Below are 24714 nucleotides of genomic sequence, written 5' to 3' on the forward strand. Positions count from 1 at the left end.
GCTTCGGGCTCTGTGGCAAGAAAGACTGGGGAAGTGACGTCAGCTGCCTCCTTTTGTATCGGACATCCTTAACAACCGATGACAGCTGATGTCATATTTACTTACCTTTGGTATTCCAGCCGATTGAGGGCTACCGGGAGCTGGATTACCCATTGGTTAGGGCTTCAACAGAGAAACATGATAAACATACCCAAAAGGTTTGGAGAAATTAAAAGTAAAGAAGCAAAACAATACTCAAATGCAGCCACATTTCAGGATAGCACATAACCTCACACATTTCAACAAAGATTCCTTTATTTCCTGTCTAAAACTATATAAATGGAATGCTCTAAAATACATTCCATGGATGATAAAGTAGCACTTTTTAATTCTACTTTCTTGAACATCCTAAATGAACTTGCTCCACTCAAAAAAAGAGAGAGTTAGGGCCAAACATGCCCACTGGTTTTCTTGAAATACATAACACCTTATGAAACTTAGTAATAGTGCCTGAATACATGGCTCTCTACTAAAACACTAAGAAATATTCAAAAACTTCAGCAAACTCAGAAATCAAACAAACTCAAATTCAGTTAGTTAAAAAACGTACTATATTGACCTGCAACATAAAAACTATAAAAATCACAAAACATTCTGGTCCTGTATAAATCAGCTGCTGAATCTTGGATGCACCACTCAATCATCTCATGATCAACTGTGTTGAGGCTTTAAACTCTCATTTCATTAAGTCAGTCTCATTACTACTTCAAAATCCCCTTATACCAACAAACCCAAGAGCACCATCTACCATTCCTATTTATAACCTCTACTTCCAACCAGTACTCACTACTTACATAAAAAAAAAAAAAAAAAAAACTATTACCTAAATTGAAACCCTCCGTCTTAGCCCCCTACAACCTACCTGGTGAATTGGTTGCAAAAAGAATAGGCTACCCCATCTCAAGTCTAATAAATCGCTCAATGAGTGAAACATATGTCTATACCCTCTGGAAAAAAAAAGTACAGTTGTGTACCTACCATAAATGTAGATGTTCGAGTGTATTCACTGTTGCAGTCATTACACTTGGGTTATCCTGCTGGCAGGCTACCCGCAGTCGGCCAGAATTCCAAAGTCTTGGTCCGGCATCGGTTGCTGTCACCTCTTCCCTGATGTCAGTGCGCCAGGGGTATAAAAGATGCAGCCAACGCCATTTTCTTCAGTTTTTCTTGCCCCAGATGTCAGGTGCCCACAAATAGGAAGGCTGAAAAAATTATGCCAAAAGCATGCATGTACTAAAAGAAACATTTCCTTCATCTACAAGCAAATACACCACATAGGTTGTATAGAATTGAGAAGTACAGAAAAGTCTCAGCAAAGAAAAGGGGGATGGTGGGTGGGTAACCTGGACTGCAACAGTGAATACACTCGAACATCTACATTTATGGTAGGTACACAACTGTACTATGTTCATCGTGTTTCAATGTTGCAGTCATTACACTTGGGTTGAAACCCAAAGCTGAGGTTGGGTGGCTGGAACTAAATAGGAATAGGAGACGCTACCAGGCCCTGCAGAACTGCAGTGGCAAAGCCTGCTCTGGATTTAGACTAGAGAGGTAAGTGGTAGTGCTTGGTGAAAGTGTGCACTGAACTCCAGGTTGCAGCTTCTAAAATGTCTTTGGTTGGTACTCCTCTGAGGAAGGCTGCTGAAGTGGCTGCTGCACTGGTAGAATGTGGCCTAATGCCCTTAGGCACTGATTTGCCATGTTGTGAATAGCAGAAGCGAATGCAGTGTCCTATCCATTTTGAAATAGTCTGCTTTGAGATAGGCTTTCCTTGTGATCCTGCAGTATAAGCTACAAACAGTTGCTCAGTTTTTCTGAAAGCTTTTGTTTTGTCCAAGTAGAATCGTAGCTGTCTGTGTATGTCCAAAGCATGCAGAAGTCTCTCCCCTTTGTTCTGGGGATTTGGATAGAATGTTGGCAGATGAATGGTTTGGTTAAGAGCCACACTGGATACCACCTTTGGCATAAATGTTGGGTTTGTCCTTAGAGAGACCCTGTCCTGAAGAAAAACTATGAAAGGTTCCACTGCCATTAATGCCTGTAACTCTGAGACTCTTCTTGCTGAAGTTATTGCTAGGAGCAGAGAAGTTTTCCATGATAAGAATTTTATATCAGCTGTATTGGCTGGCTCAAAAGGAGGTAGTGTGAGCTTTTCTAAAACAAAATTGAGGTCCCAAGTAGGTATTGGTAATCTCCTTGGGGGTCTTATGTTTTTTGTCCCTCTGAGGTACTGTCTTAGTAGTGGATGAGAGAAAACAGGAGGTTCCGTATTGTAATGAGCTGAAATGGCAGAGGCATGGATCTTAATTGATGAGAAGGATAGGCCTTTGTCCAGCATCTCAGTTAGGTATTGTAAAATCTGAGGTATATTTGGAACAAGTGGTTCGAGTCCTTGTGTCTGGTTCCAAGCACAGAATCTCTTCCATTTTTCTGCATAAGATTACCTAGTGCTGGGCCTCCTGGCTTCTAAAATGACATCCATAACAGTTTTAGAGAGAGGTGTGGTCTGAGTGGCTATATTATCTGCCACGCCGCCAGATTTAAGTTGACTGTGCAGAATCTGATTGTTTTGTTGAGTCAGAAGATGAGGAGTTTGAGGTAAAGGCCAGGCTGGGCCTTGAGACAAACTCTTTAGGATTGGGTACCAGTGCTGGCGTGGCCATTCTGGGGCAATCAGGATCATTTTTGGCTTCTCTTGTCTGAATTTTAGGAGCACCTTGGGAAGCAGAGGCAGTGGAGGAAAGGCATAAAGTGTCAGTGTTTTCCAGCTGAATGATAGAGCATCTACTTTCCATGCTTGTGAGTGATAAGTTCTTGTGCAGAATCTCTGTATTTGGCAGTTGTGAGAGGAGGCAAAAAAAATCTATGTCTGGGCATCCCCATTTCCTTGTTATCATGCTGAGGACCTGTGGATTTAGTTTCCATTCGTGAGGATCCATGAGATTTCTGCTTAGTTCATCTTCCAGTGTATTTTTCATTCCTGGCAGGAATTGTGCCTGCATATGTACTTGACAGGTCAGTGCTGTGTTCCACAAAGTCATGGCTTGCCTGCAGAGGGGGTAGGAATGTGTGCCCCCTTGCTTGTTTATGCACCGTCTTTAGTAATAGTTGTCCTGGATGTAGTAGATCCTTGAAGGCTGTCAGGGCATTCTGTACAGCTAGCATTTCTTTTTGATTGATGTGAAGATGCATTTGTTCCTTGGGCCACATGCCCTGAACACATTTTCCTGCCATGTGTGCCCCCCCAGGCATAATCCGATGCATCTGTTGTTATTGTCTGCCTGGCTGTGGGTAAGGTGAAAGGCTGTCCCTTGTTGTGGTGACAGGCCAGTGACCACCATCAAAACTCCTGTTGCAGGCAGGGAATTAGAGTTATTATTGTTTCCAGGCTGTGGCAATGTTGAGTCCAAACACTTTTTAGATACCACTGTAGTTTCCTCATATGCAGTCTTGCATATGGAATTAGTAAAATGCAGGATGCCATGAAGCCCAGGGCCTGGAGAATTTTTCTTGCAGGGAGCTGGGTCTTTGTTGCCATCGTTTGAAAGTAATGAGTCAGTTGCCTTTGCTTGTCTGTCATGAGATAACCCATCTGGGCAGTTGTATTTAAGCTTGCACCCAGGAATATTATCTCTTGCGAGGGCACTAGTTTTGAATTCTTTTTGTTTACTGTGTACACTAGGCAAATTAGTAATCTTTTTACAAACGCCAGATGCTTTAGTAGAATGTCCTTGCTCTCTGCTTGAATAAGGCAGTCGTCCAAGTAGGAATATATTTGAATTCCTTTTTGTCTGCAAAATGCAATTACTGGTGCCAGACATTTTGTGAAGACCTTGGGCGCAGTAGATAAGCCAAAGGGCAGTGCAGAGAATTGGTAATGCATTGAGCCAGCTATGAATCCGAGGTATCTTCTGCAAGATTGTCTGATTGGGACATGCAGGTATGCCTCCTTGAGGTCCAAAGTAACCAGCCAAGCCTTCTTGCCCAGCATGGGTAGAAGCTGCTGCAGTGTTGTTGTGTCTTTCGGCTTTTCCCCAAGAAGTCGCCATAGGAACTCGGTCCGCTAATGATTGGCAGTTGATTTTTACGTGCTGAGTTGCCAGCCCTAACGCACAACCTTCAACGAAGGTACGCCCATTCACGCATGTCTCCACGCAGAAGACGCTCAAGCTGAGAGTCGAACCGGTCAGCGTCTTACTGTGAGGCGACAACGCTACCACAGCACCACCACCACCACCGCGGATATTGAATTTTGGAACATCCAGGAAAGTATTTAGGATTGACAGGTCCAGTATTGGTCTCCAGGCTTTGTCTTTTCTGGGTACCAAGAAAAGTCTTGAGTAAAATCCTTGTCCCTGTTCTTGCTGCGGTACTCTTTGAATAGCTCTCATGTCCATGAGAGCAGAAATTTGTTTTTGTGCCTCTGCCCATTGGTTTTGTGGCAGGTCCGGCGTACCTTTTGATTTTGGAACGGTGTGAAAGCGGAACCTGTAACCCTGAGAAACAATATTCAGTACCCATTTGTCCTGGGTGATTATGTGCCAATTTTGTGAGAAAAGTGCTAGCTTTCCCCCTAAGGGTGCTGCCAAAAGGTACGTGTTTGGCATTTGTAGAGGAAAGTCATTGGGACGGTTTCCTATAAGGTTGTGATTTGTCTTCTCCTCCTTTGGGGGCTGAAGTACCCCATTGTTTAGGTCTGTAGGAGCCTTGGGGCTGAGATCTGCCTCTTGGGCGTCTGTATCTGCCTCTTTGTGGCCTGTCTGACACCGGAAAGGACCAATTTTTTGAAGGCCAGTTTCTGCTAAACCTAGGTGGTTGAACCTGTAAGAAATCCTTTACTGTCTGCATTGATTTTGCTTTATCCTCCATTTTCTTTAACACCTCTTCTGCCTTAACACCAAACAAAGTATTCATGCTGTAGTGGAGCATCCAATAACTTTACTTTAACATGTTCAGGTAAATTTTGTTCTTTCAACCAAGCATGCCTTCGAATGACAGAGCCTGTAACTGCGGCTCTACAAGAAGCCTCTAATGAATCAAAACCACATTGCAGAGTATGCTTTCCCACTTGTTCAGCTGCATGCAATAAATCCTGCATTTCCTTATTGTCAGGACTTTGAGTTTGTAAGCATTTTCTGTTTTAACAAAGACATGAGGTACTGTTGATATTTAAGCATGTGAAACTGGCAGTTTAAAGCCCTTGAATCCCTATCAGAGGGGACAGGGTTTTTTGCAGTGGAAGCCTTAACCCCTTTGGGACCCTGAGAAATTGTTTCTGGGTCAGCAGCAGGGTTTTTATAAAGAAATTTATGAGAGTCTGAGACCCTGTAGTACCTGTCTGGCTTGAATGGTGCAGGGGGTAAAGAATCAGGAGACAGACTGGATTCAAAGAAAACATCATCAACAATATCAAGCACAGGGGGGGATAGCCAGGCGCCTGTGCTGAGGCAATAAAAGAAAGTCCCTGAGCCTTTTCTTGGATTCTGAATAATCCTGGCTCTCCCAATGGAAATGCTCCCTCATGGTGTGCAAGGTTTCCCAAAAGAATAATCCTCAGGCGGAGAGGCTGAAGGTATAGATTCTTCTGCATCAGAGTCCTCATAGGGAGGAAGAGAATATCCCTGATCTGAAGAGGAATCAGAGGAAATAGAAACCTGGTCAGAGGAGTCATAGTCAGTGTCTTGCCTAGGCCTTTTATCAGGAGGGGGATGGGAACCCCTGATCAAAGTAATTAGGTCCTCGGCCATTTTAAGCATCTGTTTCTTTGGCATGGATGACTGTCCAGGACAATGCTGTACTTGTTTCCTTGTCTTTAATGGTGTTTTTGACTTTGCCTTAGCTGCTGTAGTGGACTTAATAGTAAGCTGTGAAGGTCTGAAAACACCCTCAGAAGCAGATGCCTGCTCAGCGGCTCCGGACCCATCTGAGGGAATAGTTTCCGTAGGCCCAATACCTTGAGTTTCCAGAGGCCTAGGTGTCTCCACATGGGAGCTGGATACGGCCTGTGGCTCTGAGGTAGCGGGTGTCAGGGCTGCGAAAGCGCCTCACTGAGAACCGGCGACTGGCCTACAAGAGGCTTTGTCATCGGTTTTGGACCTCAGATGCCTGTCCTTTTCCTTGTCTTTGCGTTTTTTATGAATTCCGGTCGTTGGTTGTTCCGATGGCATTATGTAGTTAAAGTAATGTAAAGCAAAATCAAACCGACACTTAATAGTGCGTTTGTTGAATCTAGCACAAAACCGACAACTAGTAACGTCGTGGTCAGGGCCTAGGCAAGGAATACAGAAAGAGTGAAAGTCCTTATGAGGTATTTGCTTCCCACAAGAAATACAATTGTTAACTTTTACTGACATCGGTCTGGAGCAAGAAAACGTTTCCCCAACGGGATACTTAGCTTTATTGAAGACTTTGGTTCTGAAATTCGATTTTGAAAATCTCAGGAGTCGGCCGACCGGCACTTGCGAACTGCTTTTGCTTTGGGCACCACGCGGCAAGAAAGACTGAAGAAAATCGCGATGGCTGCATATTTTATACCCCTGGTGCACTGATGTCAGGGAAGAGGCGACAGCAACCGATGCCGGACCTAGACTTTGGAATACTGTCCGACTGCGGGTAGCCTGCCAGCAGGATAACCCAAGTATAATGACTGCAACAGTGAAACACGATGAACATCACATTCTTGCCCTCCACAATGGTGGACATTCAACTGAGTGCTCAAGCGTCAGGCCTATTGCCCTCCTCTTGACCTACCAAAAATAGTCAAAAAAATATATCCAGTCACAACTTTTTACATTATCTCACACAAATAACTTCCTTTCTTCATCTCAGTGTTGCTTCTGTTCCCACCATAGTACCCCTACCACATAACTTAGTTTCACCAATACAATAAACACAAGCAGTAAACCTAGTGTCTGCCCTCTTGCTCACTCCATTCTCCTACACAAACTTCATAATATAGGACTCAACACCACTAGTGTATCATGGTTCTATAGCTACCTCCAAAATAGATCTCAAGGTGTCAAGTGGCAGAAAGACATCTCATCTTTCCTTGCCATCCAGTCAGTGTACCACAAGAATTAATCTTGGGACCCATTAACATCTTCATCAATGATCTACATAAAATCTGTAAAACTGCATCCCTAGTACAGTACACTAATGACTCCACAGTTATCTGTAGCGCAAAATACATCAAACTACAAGAACTTACCCAAGAGTCCTTGTCATCTATAGAAACCTAGCTGACATCTGCCAAGCTATTCCTAAACCCAAATAAATCCATACTAATCCTATTTACCCCTAAATAGCTTACAAACAAAATCTTCGTTACCTCATCCAACAAAATAAAATTTGAACTTGTCACATGTACTAAATTGCCAGGCATCTGTGAAGATAAGAACCTAAAATTTGACAACCAAAATACAGTGAAAAAATTACACCAAAAACTACATTTTCGCTATACAGCCAAACCCTTCCTCTCAGACAATACAACAAAACACACTGCCTCTTCTCGCCTACTCTAACATATTCTGCACACATCCTTAACAACATTCAGGTGACCCTGTTAAAGAAATTTGGGCAATGTTAATACAAATTATCATGATTCACTGCCACCCTCCCAAATAAAACCCACCACAGTACCACCCTAGGGGATTTACAGTGGCTGGAATTTCCACATCATCTAACCTAATCAAAACTTCCACAGATCCATTACACTGTGTATAAACCTAACAACTGTGCATCCATCTCAAGCCTCATACAAATATATAACTCTTACAGGCTGCTATTTACATCGGACAAATACCTATTACATGGATCCAAATCCAACAATTCTGCTGAATAATCATTACTTTCCCACAACCTTGCTAATCCTGGAAATCCATCCCACTAGTAATATGACAGGAATAAAGTCCTACCTACTCAGTTACCAGCTTTGTGCATGTAATGTTCCTGGATAATCTTTAAACCCTTACTGTCACCACTCTCTTATGTAACTGTCCATAACACAGCTACCTCTTCGCAATCTCTAAGCATCATCTACCTCTCTTCACTACTATTTCTATCTCCTGTTTACCTGGACCTCCTCGATACTCCATAATTTGTTAAAATCTTCATCCTATTTTTTATATCATTGTTTCCTACTCAGTATCTATTTACAGCTGATTCCATTTGAAAATAACTAGACTCTTACGACTTAATATTTTACTCCATTCTTGTTTTAACTGTGATATCATTCATATTCTGTGTATTTACATTTACTACTCTCTCTCTCTCTCTCTATATATATATATATATATGTATTTTTTGATTATTACTACTATTCCATGTATATACATTTATTATGTAAATATTGTAGAACTGCCTTCTACTCATTCTGTAAATGGAGCATTTCTCCCTGGGTCTCTGCTGAAAATGGGACCTGTGCCCAATCGCACTTTCCCAGTAAACACAAACAAATAAATAATTTTGACAAACATTTATGCTACATTATATATGTTACAGCTCATTATCTGCACTAGTACTTCCCTGTCAACTCCTTTCTTATTACAGTGCTTTATTACAAAGCAATTTACTAATAGGTCCATTAAAAGCATTATAGTTCCACTCAGTCTGTACCTACTGTCTTTTATAAGATAAAACAGTCTTCCATTTTTACTTGTAAAATGTATACAATAAAGTTCAAACTAACCATCTCCCATTTTCTGTTTACTCAGTCTGACAAAGCTCTTACTTCTATAGCTTCTTTTCTACAGTATCCAATTAAGTTGTAGCATGGCAGGTCTGTTCTACCATTCATTTCTTTACTAAAAATTCCTCATACCTTAATATACCCTTAGCTGTTCCACTCCCCCTTTAGGTATACCCTAAACTACTTTGTTCTTTTCCTCATTTTTCACATTCCCCTACCCTTCTTACTACATAGCTCCATAACTTACATTGCCTACACAAATATCTAGTCATTCCTTACATGAAAAAAGTACACTTCTTCTGTCTCCACAGTAAAGTTGACTCACGCTACTCTGCCTTTCCACTTCCTACTGCAGTATTTATCAGACATTTCCTACAATAGCCTTTACAAACACAATATCACAATACCCTTCAAAATTCCTGTCTTACTCTGTACTTCACAAGCTTGTGTGTAACCACCTCTTTCACTGTCCTCAATCACTCTTCTTCTCCAATGCAATAAAACTACTTATGGGATAACCCCACCTTTACAATATGATTCATGAACTCAGTAATCAGTCCTTTTACAATATGCCAATGTAACTGCCATTCAAGTCACCAAAGAATCCACTGTTGTCATTTGAGAGCCCCACCTCATTTAAACGTGGTATTTATCAGTTCTACTTAAAAGTCACTTCTTCCACCTCTCTTTTACTATTACATGTCTTTTCTATATACATGTTCGTACTAAATAAATTTATTCTTGGCAGTTTCTTTTCTTCTTCTTAGTGGCAATACTAAATCAAATCTATGCCCTTCCAACCAACCAACCTGATATACACCCTATACATATCACCAGCAACATTCATAGACATCTGAGAATCTCTCACTTAAAGGGCTATAAGCATAAAAAATAGACCGTCAAACTGGATCTTTTTCCTCAAAGACATACCAGTTATTTCAGAAACCCGACTAAAACCACAAAATATCTTATCTACACTGATTAACCAAAACAGTCTTCCATTTTGTGGTGACTGGCTTGCTGACAGACTAGGGGAGGTGTAATTAATCTAGTCAAAAGGTGCTTCAGTGCTACAACAGCTTCTTTCAATAAGCTTCTGGGTCACACAAATCTGAGAAGCCTTAGCAGAAGGGGCCCTGCCTAGCACCCTTCCTGCCCTTGGTGGCCTGGCAGGTTGCTAGTGAACAAAAAGAGATCTATAAGAATAATTCATCTGGAACTTGCGGATAGGACAGACAAAAATATGTTTAAGGTCTTGCAAGGCTTTGCCTTTCTCTTGAAGAGACTAAAACTGGTCAGCAGCAGCAGGAGTCCTAAAAAGATGTTTGTTATCCAAAACAGCATCCAACAACTTGGCCTTAATGTCCACAGGTAGTGGCATGACCACCCAAGGAAAACATCACCTAGGAAAGTTCAACAGTAGGGCTAATGAAGGCCTCTTGTACACATGGCATGCAATTCCTGTGCAAATCTGCTGCAGACAAATTGGGACCAGATTTGATAGGGACTGGTGCTGGATGTGAATGCTGTGGGTGGCAATAGTGTATCTGTCTAGAAGGTGCAATAAAGGGTTATTAATATGATATTCAATGCAAAGGAAAAGATTTGCGACATTGTAATACACGGGTCCACCATAAAGTGTGAACCACCAACACTGTGGCCTTATAGCTCAGGGTTTAGAGCCCTGGTCTCATAAACAAGGGGTCATGAGTTTGAATCTCATCAAGGCCTCCGTCTGTGCTTTAGGGTTGGGAGGTTGGTATAATGGTTAAGGTGTTTACCTTACAGACACATGGTGCAAGGTTTAATTCTTACATGGTGTAATGGACTAGACTTAAAATAGCCCACAAGGGCAGTTCTAATCTATGAACCTAAGAACTGAAACAGCTCACTAAGTTTGAAAGTTTTTTTCTGTCACTTGCCACCCAGGAAAAGTGGCCCCTCATACCTTAGAAGACTTGGATGTGGAGCTGGACTAGCACTAAACACCTATGCGTTAGTAGGAGAAGCACTAGATTACTAACGCCCATAGCAGTATTGTATAACACTTTCCATTTTGTTTTATTGTACATTTTTCAATAAAGGTCATTAAAGGTAATAAATCATGATAATTTGTTACAGCCAAATTTGGCTCAGGCCTGTGGACCATTCCATCAACTCATCATGATAATTTGTTACAGCCAAATTTGGTTCAGGCCTGAGGACCATTCCATCAACTCATCAGCTCAGTTAATGTAAATAAATAAGGAATGACCACAGCCTGCCATATCTGTTGATCCATGCATCTCTTTTCTGCAGCTCCAACAACCCGAGCAACAAGATACATCTGTTAAAGTATGCTGCAGCTGTATTTTTTTTTTTTTGCCACACTTTGCCCTTCTGTTATCCATGACCGAGGAGAGGTTTGACCAGGAGGGTCCATCATTATGGCAGCCATCAGGTGTGGTTTGTCTTTTTCCTTATTGCTCTACCTCTCACTCACATCTATGTATGCTGAGGAAGGTCATGCGTGCAATAGATTGATGTTGCTGGATGGTCCATGGTTTCTCTCAAGGATATGTCAACAAGCAAGCCTGTCTACCTACCTCCAGTACAGGAGGTAGTTTTCTCTGGTTTTCACAAGAGAATCTGACAATCATATTTGTCCCTCAAGAGAACACAACCCCTCCATCGGGGGGGGGGGGAGAAGATATAACTATATATTAATGTGGAGCAATATGTATGTCACAGGGACTATAAGATGTGTGTGTGTGTGTGTGTGTGTGTGTGTGTGTGTGTGTGTGTGGGCTAACAATGGTGTTGTGTGTGCTCATGTTTCCATAAAGTACAGTTTTGTACCTACCATAAATGTAGATGTTCGAAGATCCACATTGCTGCAGTCCTTACACTTGGGTATAGCGCTGTCCTCGGTCGGCCCGAATACCAAAGTATATGGCTGGCGTTGGGCATGGCATTAAACTGGCGCCAGGGCCTCAGGGTATAAATCGCATGACCGACGTCATATCCTCAGTCTTTTCTTGCCCCAGATGTCAGAAGACCCTAAACAGGGTAAAATCAAAAAACCACCAAACACTAAACACCCCTACACCCCAAACTATGTACAACTTCTAACCATAAAATAATAAAGTACTAACCTAATTACACAACCACCCCCAAACACAGAGGGGAAGGAGGGAGGGTAAATTGGACTGCAGCAATGTGGATCTTCGAACATCTACATTTATGGTAGGTACAAAACTGTACTATGTTCTTCATCTCACATTGCTGCAGTCCTTACACTTGGGTAGATTCCCAAAGCAGAGGTAAGGGAGGATGGCAAATCAAAGAGAAGCAGGAGCTGTCAAAATGCCCTGTAAAATAGCAGTGGCAAAACCAGCCCTAGATTTAGAGTAGAGAGGAAGGTGGTAGTGCTTAGAGAAAGTATGTACTGAACTCCAAGTAGCTGCCTCCAAAATGTCCTTAGTTGCCACTCCCCTTAGAAAAGCTGTAGAAGTGGCAGTAGCCCTAGTGGAATGAGGTCTAATCCCTGTTGGAATCTGCTTGCCATGATGGGAATAACAAAATGCAATGCAAAACCCAATCCATTTAGAAAGAGTTTGTTTTGACACAGGCTTGCCCTGAGAACCTAAAGCAAAAGAAACAAACAACTGTTGAGACTGCCTGAAACTCTTAGTCCTATCTAAGTAGTAGCGTAACTGCCTGTGTACATCCAAAGTGTGCAAAATCTTTTCCCCCTTGTTTTGGGGGTTTGCATAAAAGGTAGGTAAATGAATAGTTTGGTTTAGAGACACACTTGAAACCACCTTAGGCATAAAGGAAGGGTTAGTCGTAAAGATACCCTATCCTTATGGAAAATCAGGAAAGGCTCAACAGCCATAAGGGCCTGCAATTCAGAAACCCTTCTTGCAGAGGTAATGGCCAACAAAAAAGCCGTCTTCCATGACAAATATTTTAACTCAGCCGTAGCTGCGGGTTCAAAGGGTGGCAGAGTGAGCTTTTCCAACACATAATTGAGGTCCCAAGCAGGAGTAGGAGCTCTTCGTGGAGGTCTTATGTTCTTTGCCCCTCTGAGAAATTGCTTGAACAAAGTATGAGAAAATAAAGGTGGATCACAGTCATAGTGAGCTGAAATTGCTGCAGCATGAATCTTAATGGAAGAGAAGGACAAACCCTTGTCCAGTAACTCAGTAAGGTATTGAAGAGCCACACTCAAATTAGGCTCAGAAACATCCAAATCCTTTGCTGCACTCCAAAACAAAAATCTCTTCCACTTGTCTGCATACACTTTCCTTGTACTAGGTCTCCTAGCTTCCATAATCACATTCAGAACTTGTTGAGGAAGTTGAGCCCTGCTATGTGCTAAAACAGGATATGCCATGCTGTGAGATGAAGAGAGTGAAGCTTGACATTGAGTAAATGACCGTCCTTTTGGGACAACAGATGTGGAATCAAAGGTAAGGGCCACGGTGGTTCCTTTATCAGATTTCTCAGAAGTGGGTACCAATGCTGTCGGGGCCAATCCGGAGCTATTAGGATCATTCTTGGTTTGTCCAGTCTTACCTTCAGCAGTACCTTTAGAAGTAGAGGAAGAGGTGGGAAGGCATATACATGAAGATTTTTCCAACTGAAAGAAAGAGCATCCACTTTCCAAGCTGCCTGATGTGTCCTTTTTGTGCAAAACTTTGGCAGCTGGTGGTTTAGAGGAGAAGCGAACAGATCTATGTCTGGAGTTCCCCATGACACTGTTAATTGTTGAAATACATGCGGATCCAGTTTCCACTCGTGGGGATCCATGATTTGTCTGCTTAACATCTGCTAAGGAGTTTTGTACTCCCGGCAGAAACCTTGCCTGAAGATGTAGTTGTAAACTGAGGGCTGTGTCCCATAAAATCATTGCTTGTCTGCATAGAGGGTAAGAATGTGTACCCCCTTGCTTGTTGATGTACCACATGACAGTTGTGTTGTCTGTTAGAATCAACACCTGCCCTGGAAGAAGTAATTCCTTGAAAGCTGTTAATGCAAACTGGACTGCTAACATCTCCTTTAGGTTGATATGTAGATGTTGTAGTCTGGCAGGCCACTTGTCCTGTATCCATTTTCCATTGAGATGAGCTCCCAAGCTTTGTCCGAGGCATCTGTTGTTAGAATCTGACTCGCCTCCGGCCGGGTCACAGAAAGTCCCTTGTTTAGGTGACATTGCTGAGCCCACCACAAGAATTCCTTCTGGATGCAAGGTATTATTGGAATGACAGTGTCCAGATCCTGGCAGTGCTGTGTCCATAGATTCTTTAGGTACCATTGTAGCTTCCTCATATGCAGTTTGGCATTGGGAAGCACCAGAATACAAGATGCCATGAACCCTAAGGCTTGAAGGACTGTCCTTGCAGTCAGCCCGGACTGATGTGATAGTTGTTGGAAGTAAAGGGCAAGATTCTTTTGTTTGTCCGGGGTTAAGAAGGCCATCTGGGTTGCTGTATTCAGTCTCACACCCAGAAAGCACATGTCCTGAGAGGGTACTAGACTGGACTTTGTTTCGTTCACAGAATACCCCAGGCATCTTAGCACTGCTATCACATATTTTAAATGCTGTAGAAGCTCGTCCTTGCCTTGAGCCAGAATCAGGCAATCGTCCAAATAAGGATAGATCTGTATTCCTCTCAGTCTGAAGAAAGCTATCACTGGAGCCAAAACTTTTGTGAATACTCTGGGTGCAGTAGATAAGCCAAAGGGCAATGCAGAGAATTGATAGTGTGAATTTCCAGCTCGAAAACGCAGATACTTCCTGCAGCCTAGAGTGATGGGAATATGAAGGTAAGCCTCTTTGAGATCCAAAGTTACCATCCAGTGATCTTTGCCCAGGAGAGGTAAAAGCTGTTGTAATGTCAGCATCTTGAATTTTGGAATGTCCAGAAAGGTGTTGAGGATAGATAAGTCCAGAATTGGTCTCCACGTGTTCCCCTTTTTTGGTACTAGGAATAGGCGAGAGTAAAATCCTAGGCCCCTTTCTGCCATAGGCACCGGTTGTATGGCGCCTATCTGTATTAATAGAGAAATTTGTCTGTAAGCTCCTATTTTGTGTTGAGGAGGAATGTCTGGCATGCCCTTGAATGGTGGTAAGGTATGGAAATAAAATCTGTAACCGTGGTGAATGATATCCAATACCCATCTGTCTTGGGTAATTAAACTCCAGTTCTCCTTGAAAAGTGTCAGTCTTCCTCCCAAAGGTGCTGTCAGACGGGAAGGGTCTGGCAGTTGAAAAGGTAGGTCATTGGGTCTGTCTACGAAAGGGCTGACCCCTACCCTCACCTGAAGACTGTGCAGGTGAGCCCCCTGTCCTGGGTCTAAAAGAACCCTGAGCTCTGCCCCTAGCACGCCTAGATCTACCCCTAGACTGGGAATCATGGTAAGGATATGTCCACGCCTTGCTTGGCCAATTTCTGCTAAACTTTGGAGGCTGAACCTGTAAAAAATCTTTAACAGTGTGCATAGATTTAGCCTTGTCTTCCATTTTCTTTAAAACTTCTTCAACAGGCGAACCAAACAACACATCAGATTGTAAAGGGGCATCCAAGATCCTTGACTTAACATGCTCAGCTAAATTTTGATCCCTTAGCCAGGCGTGCCTCGAAGACAGTACCAGTGGCAGCAACCCTGGAAGAGGCCTGTACAGCATCAAAACCACATTGCAAAGAATGTTTACCCACCTGTTCGGACACATGCACCAGATCTTGTAACTCCTTACATTCAATACCTTCTGCCAGAGCATCTACCTTAGACTTTAACTGTGAAAGAAGATAGATCTGATATCTGAGCATGTGGAATTGACAATTCAAAGCCCTCATGGCTAAAGTTGAAGAGGTATAAACTTTCTTACCCCATCTATCTAAAGCCCTTGCCTCTTTATCCTGTGGAACTGGATTTTTAACAACAGAAGCCTTAACCCCTTTAGGTCCCTGCGTAACAGTCTCTGGATCTGCCCTAGGGCTTTTAAAAAGATACTTGTGAGCTTCAGGTACCCTATAGTATCTGTCCGGCTTAACAGGAGCGGGAGGTAAAGAATCAGGGTTAAGAGAAGCCTCTGCAAAAACATCTTCCACCACAGAAAGAACAGGAGGAATAGCTAAAGGCCTGTGCTGGGGTAAAAACAAAAATTCCCTAAGTCTTTTCCTGGAATCAGAGAAATCCTGACCTTCCCATTTAAAATGCTCCCTCATGGAATGGAGAGTCTCTGAGAATGAAAAATCCTCAGGAGGGGAAGCAGAAGGAGTGGAGTCATCCACGTCAGAATCAGAATAATGAGAAAACTCCTGTAAGTCTTCAGTCAAGACTCCGAATCATCAGAATCCTGTTCAAAATTCCCAAATTCAGGATCCACCCTAGGCCTTTTGCCAGGAGGAGGCATAGAACCCCTAATCATAGTCATTAAATCTTCAGCCATCTTAAGCATATGCCTCTTGGACACAGGGCCTGAAGTACTGGGAGAGGCCCCTGTAACTGCTAAACCTGGCCTGCCCTTGGAAGAAGCCTTTGTAACAGTAGGGGAAGGCCTAACCGCCTTAGGGAGAGAGGGGAGAACAGCTACCTGAGAAGCCCCTTCAGCCTGGCCTACCTCCTGCGAAGACACATCCTGCAACAATAAGGTCTCCCCCTGGGACTCTAGGGAAACTTCTGTTTGTGCCTCTGGCTCGGCTGAGCCCTCTAAAGAACCGACGTCCGGGACGGACGGTTCCTCTAGCCTAGGCCTAGGTGTTTTGTCCTTGCGCTTCTTCGAAGTAGCGGGCGTCGGAGCATCCGACGGCATATTGTAATTGCACCGCTTCCCGAAGACTAACCTGGCACAGTCTAATCTCCTCTTTATAGTACGTTTGTTAAATCTAGCACAAGAGGGACACCCGACAACGTCGTGCTCAGGCCCTAAACAAGGTATACACAAGCTATGGTAATCCCTGTGAGGTATCTGTTTCCCACAAGAAATACAGTTATTTACTTTTTCTGACATCCGGTAAAATACTGAGGCAAGAAAAAACCAAAATATTCTAACGGGTACTTAGCCAACTTGGATTCGGTCTGAAACTCCGGTTTCGGAAAATCTCAGGACGCCAACCTGCACTCGCAATTTTGCTTCTGCATCGGACCACGCGGCAAAAAAGACTGAGGATATGACGTAGGTCATGCGCATTTATACCCTGACGTCCTGGCGTCAGTTTAATGCGCCATGACCGACGTCAGCCATATACTTTGGTATTCGGGCCGACCGAGGACAGCGCTATACCCAAGTGTAAGGACTGCAGCAATGTGAGATGAAGAACATCGTCTGGATACCCACACCCTCCATTAGAGAAGGCCATGTACAAGTACAGGCTGAGCGCATGACACACATCCTGTTCCTGACAGTCTCTCATGGGCATCACCTGTGTCCTCAACACATGCAGCACCATAAATGCACAACTTCATCTGAGGTGTACATACCTACTACAAAGGAGAGATGTGGGAGGGGGTGCCACCATAACTCCAGAACTGTCCCTGACATGGTTATAACTCTTAGCACATTAACCATCAGGTGTTTAGGTCAGTAATCTAAGCATAAAGAGCTGCAACTCACAACATTGTGGAGATGATGCATGGCCTCTGTGGCTTGCTGGACAATGTGCACCAACTACACATTCAAATGGAGTATAGGGACAGGGAGCATGTAACACTGCTGAGGTCACTGCTGGCAAACACAATATCCATAAGTGACTCTCTCAGCCATACTACAACTGAAATCCAGTCTGCTTCCATGGGGGACACAGTCTGTGACCACAGGAGGATTCAGATGCAATGAGATCACAGACCATCCAAAGTCAGATTACATGGAATACTGTTGAGACAATATCACTATCATTTGTGGGCAAAGAGTCCACCAACTCTTGTCATGGGCAAACTGGTTGTAGGCAACAGTGTTACTCAAGCTCAACAACTGGGATGCTTCAACAGGATGCTCACAGGTTCATAGGAGGTTACTAGGCTAATGGCCCTAGGGACTTTACCAGCCTAGCCATGTAAAAACCCGTGTACCCTAACTGATCCAGTTACATGTCCATTGGTAGCACAGCAATTCTATGATTGGCACCGGCTACCACTGTCCATGAGGGACAGGTGCCACCCCCGGGCTGAATTTATGGTCACCCATCCAACTGTCAAGGCTGTGCTTAAATAGGGTCATTGAGCTCTGCTTCACGTGAAGTGGGAACGTATTCCAGAGGAGTGGCAATCTCTGGGAGATACATCTATCTCTCCTACATGTTCTGTTAATGTCATAGGCTAGGTTGATCCTTGGAACGAGTAACTCTTGTCCCATTTCATTTGAGGATGTGCAGCACTTCCATTAGGGCAGAGTCAGAGACTGCTCTGTAGGTCAGGCACAGGTCACCTCTCAGCAGCCTGTATGATACAGAGTACAGTGACAGGGCTTTCAGTATTTTCATGCAAGTCACGTTTTGGAGGCCCTGGATTCTCTTGGTTAGAAACCTCTGTGGTCTCTCCAGCTGCTGCAGATGTCTGGTGAGATACATACAGAAGGGGGCATTGTACTCAATTAGTGGTCTGATAAGGGTCGAGTACACTGAGTTATAAGCTCCACATTCTTGGATGTGATACCATGCACACGTGGTGATCGAAGTTTAGATTATCAATCTTTGTTTCCAAGTCTCGCACCACTTGGATTGAGCATAGAGGGGTGCTATCTATATCATAATTAGCAGCTACTTCTTTGCCAAAGGGGATAATGAGACAATTTTTGCATTTAGTTTTAGTCCGTGACTTTGGCACCAATCATTTGTCTGAGTTAGCCCCTTCTGAAATAGGTTTACATCGTTGGGGGACTCAATGATTGCGCCCAGTTTTCAGTCATGTGCAAACCTGTTAAGCCACAGGCCATCTACTTTCAACTGGATCTCAGATAAACAGATTCCAAACAGTAGAGGGCTCAGCACAAACCCTTGTGGTACCCCACTGGTAACTGGTCTACTGGTGGAGGTGGACTCCCCAACTTTGACAGTGTGCTTTTTGTTGGTTAGCCAGTGAATGGTCCCCTTCTCCCTCTTCCATATTACATATGGGAAAACAGCCAGCAAATCAGTTCTTGGGCAACACGACTTGTCAGGATCAAAACATGGCATGGGACCTCAGGTTGGACAAGTAATGCTGCATAGGTCTACCCCTCCACTGCCACTGACCCTACTGAGCCCCAACACTGTAAGCCAACACAGTAGACACCATTAATGGTCATATATGGCAGCTGCAACACAATACTGGAGGATGTGCTCCCTGACATCTGACAACATCCCAGCATACGCAGCTAGCATGTTTGCTTCCCATGATACTATTCCTAATAGTGCTGCACTCACCTGCTACTATGTGCCCCTGCAACTGTGCAGCAAGTAATAATGGCAGTGTCCTGTCCACCCCTGCCCTGCATAGGCATACTGATGTCTGATGCCCAGCACTGCCAATCCTTGAACAGCCTGAGTGCGACAGGTGCACTTTTTTTATTCTCTGTCTGTATCATGGTCAATAGTTGTGGACCATGCACTGCCTCAGCTGTGGCACTGCTGTCACTCCTCATATTCCTCCTCAGACTCCCTACCTGTCCTTGCCACTATATTCACCTACATCTTGACTTGTTTGTGTATTGCCATTACACATTACAAAGGTCTTGCTGCATACATCTGAACTGCACTGCATTGCCTCTCCTGAGGTATCTAGTCATTGCAAGCATCCCTCCAGTAATCTAAATTCAGGATCCACTACATTTCATGTTTCCACATCGGCTATGCTGTAGGTTTTTCCTGCATGGCCTGGGGACTGTGTATCAGGATCATTAATCAGGACTCTACATCTACTAAATCCTTGCATGGTACTTCTGTGCATTGGCCTACCTTGCATGCATGTGTGCATCTACTAACCAGAAGATGTGGGAAGTTCCCCTCACTGGAACCTTTAGTGTATGTCAGGCTACAGCCAAACATGTGAATCATGTGCACTGCCTATGTGTTGAACAGACATGTTGTACATAATGCTCTGGGCATTGTAGACCATCTGGAACTTAAAGGAGTGAAAGCCATTTCTGTTAGTGTAATAGAGACCCTTTGGAGCAGGTCGGGCCATTATAGCAACATGTAAAATCTATGGCTCCTAGGAGCTCATTGAATTAATTTGCAACTTAGAAGGCCCACATGGTGATAGTTCTGTCTTCCACTGCCATAGAGAACCAAATATGCCCATCCACATGTTGTAGCATTATATCCAGGAACTAGGTTAGAATTCATGTGGCTCTCTGCAAAACCCATAAAAGTATCCCACATAGATCCCTCAAGCTAACATGCCTAAGGCTACCAATACTTTTGTGTCCACATGAACAGGCATACCATGCACCCCTCCCCCTTGATTTTGTTTAAGGACAACACAGTTTCAGTAGTTTACTTGTCCACTTGGAACTGGTCTGTGAGATGGTGGTACATCAGTTGCTGTCTGTACTTCCTCCAGTGCTGCCAAGGGCTCTGATGGTTACTGTTTTGGGCACTGGCTCCAACAGTGGCACCCAACACATGCTACACTGGTATTAGTGCTGCTATTCCAAACATTTCCCCCCAACTGTGCACCACAAATTATGGCATTCAAAATGGGTATGCGACACACAGCATGCTCATTTTATACATTTTGGAAATGGTCTGCTGTTCTCGGTCCTTTCATTTATATAATCTATGTGGCTCATTTGCATGGGGTTCCTCACTTTCATGTCATGGTGCACTAATTAGCATGTGCTAAGTACTATGCTATTCTGACAGCTAGGCATCTGTACTGCATCTCTGAGTCATCCATATCCAATACGCTGCTGCTACCCATGGTAACTTGAACTTAGCAATGTGTCTATGAATCAGTCTATTTATTTTTTCCATTTATCCTGTGAGGACTTCTGTGTTCAAGTAATTGTATCTGTTTTACTTTATTAATTTACTTCCAAAGTTTGCAGATAAAACTGACTGCCAAAGGATCTCATCTTTATATCTGTGGATCACAATGTTCAAAATCTGAGCAAATACCATATGTGGATATGAAGGAAAGAGCTCAGAAGTCTAGCAATGAAATCTCAGAAGATTAAGCAGGAGAGAAGTTCCAGTTTTTCATGGGTCATATTAAGTCTCCATACATTTCAGCACTTACATTCTTATTTGTTTATAAACTCAAGTTTGTCACATCTGGGCAATGCACACTAAACTGTTTGGAAAGTAACTTAGCAACACTGTACCTGCTATAAATTCTGGTGGGTGTTGGGGAGACGTGTTGAAAGTAGCTAATTTCACAGCATGATATCTTAACATTGCTGTCAATGTATGTGCATGAAACAAAACTCTTCACAGTTTCCACATTCACTTATATATTATTCCTGTGCTAACACATGCACTACAAATATTATCTTTGCTAGCCAAATTGAGCCTGCAGCAGTGAACAGAAATAGTATACCCATGAGAAGAATCACGGCAATATGAGCAATAGGCACACAATTGGGAAATAATAGGCAAAGATTTAATCTCATGACAATGTCTTGAGAAACAAACATCTCATATTCTATTCCAAGTTTTGAATCTAGTTGAAAGGTTGCAAGGAAAATGAATTCCCTTAGACTAATGCAATTATTACAGATGTGTAACAGACTATTAGCAAGCAATTTGTCATAATAATCCAAAAGTAAACTATAAGCATTTTGAAAAGCAGCCATAAAAAGTCTCTAGAACAAAATGGACATTACTACATTAACTAAGGTGATAAAGTTATGGAAAGCCACACTGCAAAGCACACACAGGCATACTGGATACTTGCCAGGATGTTAATTTCTTACAAATCCTTGTTATTGCATGTTCCACACTACCAAATACTAACAAAGTTTCAGTCATGCATTTTAACAGCTAGAGGCGCATTTTAACATCTTATCCTATAGGCTTAATGAACATTTTGCAACAATGTCTACAAAAAACAAGCAATAAATCATAGACCAAAACCAACAAAATACTACTTTTTTAAAAAAGAGGACACACAAGAATGCAAAAAATAATTACAATAACTTCAACAGTCAAGACCTTTTTCTACATGAATGGCAGCATTTCTTTGCTTAACTCTTTCTGCGTCTACTTCACTATGAACTTGCTCATAACCAACAACCATTTACCTTTTTCCTAGCTCTAACTCGGTTGTCTGTTCTCTCATGAAGTACAGATTAAAAGTGTATCAGGGATTATAAATCACTCAAAAAATCAGTTTTATGTCAAGGCAAGGGGAAGATTTAATCTGCCCAATGGTATGAGAGGGGAAGGCGCTTCCACTCATAGGTTCATAAGTACTAGGCTAGCTGCCCTGGCAGGTCATTTTTAGCCTAGCCAATTTTCCTTTTTGTACTCAAAATAACCTACCCATTTTGTTTGCAGATTGGCCTTACCCATTCTACTGTTGACAGTTATATACTACCCCTAATGAGAATAACTAGGAATGGTCATACCAGAGATAATTTTAGAGGACCCATGCATGGAATAAAGCATTTAGAAACTGCATCTTTCCATTAGTAGTACAGGGGGCAGTCCTCAGGTAAATTTTCTGTTTTCCTACCATAGATCTAAATTGCTTTTGAAAAATGGACAGGTATGAACTTTGTTTAGTGTGAACAGGGAGTCTGTTCAACAGCAGGGGTTTCCTCTGCAAAATATACCTGTCCCTCCAAACCATTCTGTTGATGTTTTAGAAGAGGTTTAGATGTCTAGACAGAATATTTCCTATGTCATTTACTTGGTGATGTACAGTAAATCCATCAGCGATGGGTCAGACTATGACTTGTATGTCAGACACAGTTCACCTCTTAGCAGTCTATAGGATACAGAGTATAGTGACAGCGCTCCGAGTCATTCAATGTAGGACATGTTGTTTACACCTTATATCCTTTTAGGTAAATATCTCTCTGTTGGCGTTTCAGTAGTTGCATGTGTCTGGACAGATATATGCCAAACGGGGCATTATATTCGATGACTGGTCTAATGAGAGCTGACTTAAGTCATATTGTCAATGTGGTAGTTCCCTGGGTTGGATGACCTCCCAAAGGAGACAATAATGCAGCTTTTTGGCATTCAGTTTCAGATCACAATTTTGACACCAGCTATTTATTTGAGACAAACCTCCCTGTAGGATGGCTGAGTAGTTTGGGGATTAAATGACTGCCACAACCCTTTGGTATTGGCTTTTACTTCAGAAAAGTAGATGCTAAACAGGAAAGGTCTCAGTGTAGAACCCTGGGTGACTCCACTGGTAACTGGTCTCTTTGTGGAGGTAACATCCCCTATTATGATTATCTGCATGCTATCAGTGGACAGATAGATGCCAAAGGGGGCATTATATTTAATGACTGGTCTAATGAGGGTTGAGTTGAGTCATATTGTCAATGTGGTAATTCCATGGGTTGGATGACTTCCTAAAGGAGACAATAATGCATTTTTTGGGCATTCAGTTTCAGATCACAATTGTGACACCAGCTATTTATTTGAGACAAATCTCCCTGTAGGATGGCTGAGTAGCTTGGGGATTCAATGACTGCCACAGCCCTTTGGTATTGGCTTTTACTTCAGAAAAGTAGATGCTAAACAGGAGAGGTCCCAGCGCAGAACCCTGGGTGACTCCACCGGTGACTGGTCTCTTTGTGGAGGTAACATCCCCTATTATGATTATCTGCATGCTATCAGTGAGCCAACTGACAGTCCAGTGGGTGACATGCGTGTCTATTCTCAGTTTAATAAGCTTTTTTACTATGTCTGAGTGGGGAATTGTGTCTAAAAAGCTCTGGTCAGGTCAAGGTATGTGGTGTGTACCATTTTACCTTCATCCATAACCTTTGCACCTGTGAAACTTCTTGCAATGCAACAATGCAATGTAAACTGTTTTTCACCCCATCTTGCCAGTCTTTATTATACACTACAAACTGGATATTATCTCTAGAAGCAGAGCATCCATTGGTTCAACAGTGCTATGGCATATCCTTCCATGAAAACCAGAGTTATGTAGCTGGAGACTCTGACCCAGTGGTGAGGAAAAATGAAAAGGACAACATCAGATATTTCACCCCCCCCCCATTCTTCTCCCTTCCAATGCTCCTGGAATATTTCCTAGATAACATAGGAACCCTCAGGTTCCTGGTTTGAGCCTCTTCAGAAAACATGGCACCACCTTTGCTTCTGGAATACCTAGGCTACTAAGGTTAGATGTATGACTATTAATGCAGCAAACTCGATCTGAGGAGTTGGGGATGCCCTAGGGGGTTATGGGTAAAGGGAGGAACATGAAGCACAGATCAGAAGTCTTGAATAATGTGGCCGAGTCGTATCCGAGGATCTGATCCTAGACTTAGTGGTGAGGAAGAATGAAAAGGACAACGTCAGATACTACAACTAGAACACATGCCTTAGCAAAAGAAGAAATACTTCAAAATTTCTTAAGAATCTCAGCATTACCTGGATTTTATGACCAACTTATCCTGCACAAGTGGCTGATTAATCATTTTAACAAAAACAACCATAGTGGAATCCTGCTAAACTGTACAGTTCAGATATCTCTTTAGCACCCCACTCCCCTCAATCAGTAACTGCCTCCACAGTCAGATGTCATCCTGCATCCTATCTTCATAAATGTTTACAATACCTGTACCACTTTTTATGCTTAATATATGTATATGCAATATGTACACATTTTACAAGAAATCATCATATATTGCACTCGGCAATAGAAAAAACTCCCAGTACAGTAGAACATAAAAATAATTGATCTTCTAAAGCCTGTTATTCTTACTCAAGTCCATGCTATAAGGTATGTTACTAAAGCTTTCAAAGTATATCTTACTTGGAGAAAACACTGTACAAAGATAATTTCAGCAAGTGCCGGTATTGCAAAATAATTTCACTGAGTGCTTCTTT

General features: G+C 42.7%; 2 protein-coding genes across 8 annotated transcripts in view; both read right to left on the reverse strand.

Moving 5' to 3' along the window:
- BNIP2 (BCL2 interacting protein 2) overlaps positions 1-24714 on the reverse strand; it is a 2487402-nt gene that overhangs the window by 1439415 nt on the left and 1023273 nt on the right. The gene's annotated exons all lie outside the window — the stretch shown is intronic.
- The window catches only part of MRPL13 (mitochondrial ribosomal protein L13), a 506205-nt gene that overhangs the window by 118390 nt on the left and 363101 nt on the right, over positions 1-24714 (reverse strand). The gene's annotated exons all lie outside the window — the stretch shown is intronic.

This window comes from Protopterus annectens, chromosome 7.part0, assembly GCF_019279795.1.
Source record: "Protopterus annectens isolate FY-2018-M chromosome 7.part0, PAN1.0, whole genome shotgun sequence".
Lineage (NCBI taxonomy): Eukaryota > Metazoa > Chordata > Ceratodontiformes > Protopteridae > Protopterus > Protopterus annectens.